We start from the raw sequence: 7,256 nt of genomic DNA on the forward strand, positions 1-7,256 counted from the left end.
TTCAAAATGCTACCATCTTTTTGTGGACTTGCCAATGAAGAGCCTTATAAGCACTGAGATAAGTTTTTAGAGGTGTCCTCCATGGTTAAAAGTCAAAACCTTTCAGTTGATGCTTTAAGGTTACTTCTTTTCCTATTCTCCCTTAAAGATAAAGCTATGCATTGGCTTGATTTTTTAGACAATGTTAAAATTTCTAATTGGGCAGAAATGCAACAAGAGTTCCTTAAAAAGTTCTTCCCCATTGGCCGTACCAATAGCATTAGGAGAGTGATAACGAGTTTCTCCCAACAAGAAGAAGAACAGTTTCATGAGGCCTGGCAAAGACTAAAAGAATTACTAAGAAAGTGCCCCCACCATGCTATTCCTAAATGGAAATTGGTTCAATGCTTTTATGATGGCCTTAGAGACCGACATAGGCAAATAGTTGATTCTTCTTGTGGACTTTCATGCACAAGAATGAGAATGAGGCATGGGAACTTTTTGAGACCCTTAGTGAAAACTCCCAACACCATGCTTCAGCAGCTAGGACTGAGATTCCATCCATTGGGCAACCAAAGATGAGTGGTCTCTATGAGATCAATCCTACCATTGAGATGAGCACTAAGGTTGACTTGCTACCAAAGAAATTGGACCATCTCTTATCATTAGGACAACAAACCCCATCTCCACTTCCTACAAGTTCCTCTCCACCTAATCAGATTGAAACATGTGCTTTATGTTCTAGCCTATCCCATTATGTCACCGATTGCTATTTGGCTACACAATATCCTGAGTTTGTTAAGGAGCATACACATTTAGCCCAAGGAGTCTCTAAACTGGGCAATGATCCATATTCCAATACCTACAACCCAGGATGGCGAAACCACCCCAATTTTTCATGGCGAAACTCAATGCCCAATCCCTCTAATCAAATAGGGTCAACATCTTCAATGCATTTTTAAGCTCAAATAGGGATGAAGAGTGCTTTGCGATTAACCTTATTGATGAGGTAGTGGTTGATTATATTCCAAACATGCTTATTGATGATCCCCTACAACATTACTTGCCATTTGGGGAATCTAACCTAAATATTGAGGAAGTCAACACATTGTTGGACTCTTCCACTTCTTTGGAGAAGTCACCATTCACATTTAGATTTGAGCCTCCACCTCCATTGGCTGCATCTCACTGAGTCTGGCTGAAGACTATAAAGTTAGCACTTTATAGGAGGCAACCCATTTGTTTAGATGTTATTTCTTGTTCTTTTTTTCTCTTTTCTTTGTTTGTGGTTAGGCTTTATTGTTGCGTGCTCTATCATGATTTCAAACATCGGGTAAACTCTTTTTGCTCTATTTGCTTCTATCATTTTTTTTATATATCTTGCATGCACTGAGGTCATGGCAAAATTTAAGTGTGTGTGGGGGGGGGGGGTTGTCAACTCGAGTAAGACTTGTTGATAGTTGCTAGAGCATTGTCACAAAGATGAAAAGTGCCCAATTTTTTCTGGCTTTGGTAAGATACATGTTTTAATTCTTTGATTAGATACAAAATGAGAGTTTATGTGTTTTAGAAATCCCATCAGATGTAATGAACACCCTCTTGAGAGAATAGTAATGGGTTTTACATTTTGAGACTGAGGTTGAATCGGAAAATAGGAACTCCAAGTAGTCCTAAAGGTTTGACCATCTAGTTATCTTGTATTGCCTTGTACTTATGGTGACAAGTTGAGACTGATTTTAGATTATTTAAATGTCAAGTGAATTGAAGTATAATGTGAAAGAAAAAAAAAAGGGAAAAAAGAATCTGCTGAAGTTTAAAGTTTAGACCTCCTCCATAGTAACCGGGTCTCGGTGTCACCAACATCGTGCCTCACGTCAAACAATTGGGGTGTCTTTGGTCCAGTCTTGGCATGTAGCCTCATTGGCTTGAGTAAGTAAGTTCGAGGGGTATTCTACACCTAATCCCTTAAGGCCATCTAGATTGAAAGCGGCTGACCCAACACTCGTTACATAGGCCATCGAGAAAGCTTAAGAGGCAAGACATTACACGGACTAGAACAGCGACCATTGAAGAAAGAAGTGAAGTAATGTGTTTATAAAGGTGAAATGTCTAAGAAGGTTAATATTGCTTAGATTTTGAGTTCTTGGTATTATTTGATACTTAGTTTAGTCTTATCTGAGGGTGAACTGGTAGACTGGGGATAAGAGGAGACTTCTCAATAGAATTGTTTGCCTAGAGCTAGACACAAGAGAGGTTGTAAAGAGCTTAAGTGTGGGGGTGCCTATATTCCCTTCAATCTTTAATGGAATGTCTTTGTCTTGAAATCTATCTTTTTACTCATACTATTGCCAGAATAATTAGAAGAGCACACATACTGGACCTCTTTACGTCCCAACTGAGAGTAGATGGAATGCACCAGGCTGTGACTTTCGACGACATACTATACTGGATTGAGCACTAGATGATCTTGTCCATTCTCTGTGATGAGGAGTGCACTGCTGTTAAGAAGGACAAGTGCATGCTTCAATCTGCTAGAGTGATCTCACACATTGATAGCGGAAACCTCGTGCCTAAAGGAAGGCACCAAGACAAGATCTCTCCAATGGAGGCACACGTCACCTATTCTCTCTACATCGGCTTTCCGATAGACTTGGCCTACATCGTCCCGAATGCCATGTGCGCAAGGCACACACAAAAACAAGACTTGAGCTCATTCTTCTCTATTTTGGGATTCCTTCCTTTATTGTTTCATCCAAACAAGCAATTTCTCCCCCTTTGGACCTCTTAAGAGAAAAACAAACTAACCACATGGGATAACTCAAGTAATGGGCCATCCCCTACTTGGAGGGAAACCCAAGCCAAACAAAATCATCTTAACCTTCTATTTAACAAGTTAATATATTCACTAAAACAAACAAATAAAATATTGAACATGTCTCGTACAAAAAAAAATACTAAGTATGTGTAAGGCTTCTTCTATACAATAATTGAATGATCATTCCGTGGACATTTAGGATCTTTCTTCCGTGTGTGCTTCTATATTGGGGTAATCCCATAATTGCCAGATTGGTTACTTACTTTGCTCCATAGAGGACCCAGTCCCTAAATTCATCAACAATAACTGAAAATTTAACACCATTATGTGGTGACCTTCCAGCAGTGTAGCGGATCCAAGTTCCTAAATTTATCATCTATACATAAAGCCAGACCATAGACCAACATAAATCCTTTTATTTTTTTCTTTACAAAAAATAAATAAAACATCTTTATGAAAAGGGGATAAAAAGGATTACAAGGAAAAATAAACACTCAAACTGGCAACAACAACTCCCCCAATACACCCATCGCTCACCAGTTCCTTATCAAGTGGTATACTCAGTTGAGGGAGAATCCCCTGACCAAGAACCTTCATTAAGAAATTATTCCACTCACTCAAAAAGAGAGAAAAACAAACTGCGAAACAACATAACCAAACTAACAAGCCAAAGAACCACATATTACCTACTCTCTTTTTCTTCCTCTCATTCTTTTTCCTAAAGAAAAGGGCAGCCAATCCTTATTTGAATGTGGATTTCTTACCGCACAGTTAATATTAACAAGAACAGTGAGTTAAGATCTCTCTCGCTAAATTCACGTGTAAAGCCCAAATATGGATGGAAATTCAGAGCATAAATATCAACTCCCTCCCACAAGCGTTACAACTTGAACGGAGTCCACTAGACATCTGTTGGAGTTCGTATCAACCAAACCTCTCGTCCCAAGCAAGGTCTCTAAGGCTCTGCCTGATCCTTGTTTATGATCCTAGCTCGTTTGCCTTTCTCACTTGTCTTATAGTCTTTATTTTCTTAGGAGAAATCAACGATGGATTCGGGCAGGCTTCTTATGTTAATATGTTTACTAGGCTTCCTTCTATGGGTGGCTAAAGCTAGAACTATTGAGACTCGGCTTCTCAAATCAAAACATAAAAAAGGAACCTCGAAAGGTGAAACTCCGACTGGAACGCCATCACCAGCATCTGCACCGAGAGATGCTTCCGGGCCGCCACCAGGTGATGATTCACAGGGTACAGTGTTTGATGTCACCAAGTATGGAGCAGTTGGCGACGGGAAAACAAATAATAATAAGGCCTTCCTTAATGCATGGGCCGCTGCATGTAAATCTACTTGAACCATCCAGCCTTTTGGTCCCAAAAGGTGACTACTTTCTTACTTCAATCATGTTTAGTGGTCCTTGTGGAAACAAGAAATCTCCTCGTGTTGAGATAAGCGGCAAATTAATAGCTCCAACTTCCTCGGGATCTACCGAGTCATGGATCACATTTGATAGTCTAAACGAGCTGGACATCACTGGGTCCGGAACTGGATCTCTGGATGGTCAAGGAGAAGCCTCTTGGGGCAGTAGTTGTGATCACAATAGCAATTCAAACTGCAAAATGGCTGAATCAGTGAGTTATTGTATTTTTACATGGAAACAATTGGATCCTTAATATTTGTTTCCCTTCTTGAACTTTCGCTTTTGTTGCAGACCTTGCGCCTTTTTAAAATTACCGGCGGATCATTAAGCGGCATCACTTTAATCAACAGTAAGGCTTTTCACATAGGTATTGTTGAAAGCGGTGACTTTACCGTCCATGATATCAATATCCAAGCCCTGCGACGAGCCGAAACACTGACGGTGTGCACATCGGCGACTCATCCGGCATCACTGTTACTAACAGTAATATTGGAACCGGTGATGATTGTGTTTCTGTCGGAGACGGTACTTCCAACATTTTAGTCTCCAATGTGAATTGTGGACCAGGTCATGGCATCAGGTAATGACATATTAATCATGCCTAAATACTTTGATAAATCTCCTAGTAATTAGTACATCAGATCTGAAACAATAAAGGGGTGTCAGAGAAAAAGCAACTAGCACAAGCACCCTGAGCCCAAATAGGATTAGATCGGGCCTGTATTTGAAGTTAGGTGTGGGCTAGGTTCATCATATATAAAGCATGTGCTTGATATAAATGGGCTTTGATGAGCTTTGTTATTTCCATGATATTATGGGCATTAAAGCTTGGGCTTAGCCCTAGTAGGATGCAATGGGTTTGCAAGTTCCATGACTAAATGGGTGCATGATAATCAAGGTGAACTAGGGGTGGGCGGTTGTTGGGAAAACCCTACTAGGGTTGGTCTGGGTCAAGTTTACGCTTGGCCCTAGCAGGGGTACGCAGGGCTAGGTATTAGATTAAGGCTCCTACGGTTGGGTTAAATCTCAAAGCCCCCTCCGCCGCCAAAAAAAAGGAAACAAGAAAAGGAGGGATGATGAAAATTGTTTCAAACGGCTTTCTCCAAGTTTTGTTCTTTGTTTTGCAGCTTGGGAAGCCTTGGGAGATATCAAAATGAAAAGGAAGTGAACGGTATCACGGTGAAGAGTTGTACTTTTTTGGGAACCGACAATGGCGTCCGGATCAAAACATGGCCAGCATCAGAAGACAACAAAGTTTCTAATGTTATATTTGAGGATCTTATCATGAAAAATGTGAAAAACCCCATCATCATCAACCAAGAATATTGTGACAAGAACCAGTGTGACTCCTCGGTAAGTTCGATGAGCCCAACGAGTAAAATAATGTGACATCAACAAAATACTACCCAATTTGATTGTACGAGTCATTGACAGTCTCTCTCCAAGCACAATTAGCATTTTGTTAGAATCACTCTCTTTTCATCAAGTTAATACATATATGCTCCCCACCCAATTAGACTTCGTGTGTGAGCTCACCTTGTCTAGGTTGGCATAAGTATGTTCGTCTAACCATCCCCTTTTGTGTTTGATAGAAGGGAGGTAGGTCGATCAGGTCATAGGAGAGGATCCTGATTGCTCTACCTCGTCTTTTTCACTTGAAGGCTGGTAATTATATATTGGCTTTGTAAACCTTGTCTCTAAGATTACTAATGGCATTTATTAACCCTACCCAATGCACAGCCTTCACGTGTGAAGCTCACAGACATTCTTTTCAAGAACATCAAGGGTACATCTGCCACCAAGGAAGCAGTTGCCCTCATATGTAGTCAAGCCGTACCATGCGAAGGAGTACAGCTCGTTGATATTGATTTGACATCAAGTGATGGTGACAGCACCTCTGTTTGTGAGAATGCAAAAGGGGTTACCTCGGGCGTTCAAATGCCAAGTCCGTGTTTTTGAGTCCATTCAATTTTGATTCTCGTACATCTGTGTAATTGGCTTCTTATGAATTGCTTTTAAAGAGTGATTCCTCAAGCTGGAGTATCTAGTTGTGTTTGGTTCAAGTACCTCAGCAAAGGAGAAACTATGGATGGAGAAAAGCATATGACACCTTCTCCATTAAAACATAACTACCTACCTATATTACTACTTCTCTTTGACTTGATTCAAAGTTCAATATATTGAAATTTAATTTCTTACGAAATATTCAATCTTTGATGGTCAATTTGTCTGGTTGCAAGGAAATTGAAGGAAGGGAAGGGAGATTTTCATACTTAAAAAAACAAATTTTCTAATAATTCATATTCATTACTCTAAGAAAAAATATAAATAACATCAAATAATTTAGAAGTTGATTATTAGATTTCACTTTACTTTGCACCCGATCAGCTTCGATTTCCAGAAGTAAATCATATTAACATACTACTTTTATAAACGCATGAACTCATGGAGGATGATAACATTTTTATTCCTAGAATACCCTCAATCACTCGCCAAAAGGGTTTGGTTACTTATGTAAAAAATTGTTATTGTACTTGCTCATTAATTAGTCTTTTACTCTAATTATATATTAATATTAATTGCAATGAATCTCCTCCATTAAAACCCAACTTATGATCTTCTTGATATTCATGCATAAATCCCAACTGTCTCAAATCCCATTAGAGAATTAAATCTACTAAAAATACCTCTACCCCACCCCACCCCTAAAAAAAAAAAAAAAAAAAAGATGTAGAAAAGCGTCACTATGGCATTACGAATATATCCACTCGTTTATTTATAGAAAAGGGAAAAGAAAAATATATTTCATTTGCAATTTAGTATTAATTGTAATTAATCATCTCCACTAAGCACAACCTCTTGATATTCATGCTAAGAATCAACCATTTCAATTCTCATACGAACTCCATATACTATAATAGTCGTCATAAAAAAAAAAAACATTGTACGAAAATGCCTCTACCAAATGAAATCAAGTGAATTAATCATCTCCACTAAAGCCCAACCTCTTGATATTCATGCTTAGAATCAACCATCTCAAGACT

At 39.0% G+C, this 7,256-nt stretch overlaps 1 non-coding gene and 1 pseudogene across 1 annotated transcript; one reads left to right on the forward strand and one right to left on the reverse strand.

Annotated features, from left to right (window-relative positions):
* Window positions 1–255: 255 nt before the first annotated feature.
* On the reverse strand, window positions 256–362 carry LOC148998778 (small nucleolar RNA R71). The gene has a single exon (XR_016171114.1). It is a non-coding gene; the product is annotated as a small nucleolar RNA R71 (small nucleolar RNA).
* Window positions 363–3,840: 3,478 nt separating this feature from the next.
* LOC148998779 (exopolygalacturonase-like) lies at window positions 3,841–6,171 on the forward strand (annotated as a pseudogene).
* Window positions 6,172–7,256: the final 1,085 nt, after the last annotated feature.

Source organism: Hakea prostrata, unplaced genomic scaffold (assembly GCF_041222555.1).
Source record: "Hakea prostrata isolate BN-2017 unplaced genomic scaffold, UWA_Hpros_2 contig_140, whole genome shotgun sequence".
Classification (NCBI taxonomy): Eukaryota; Viridiplantae; Streptophyta; class Magnoliopsida; order Proteales; family Proteaceae; genus Hakea; species Hakea prostrata.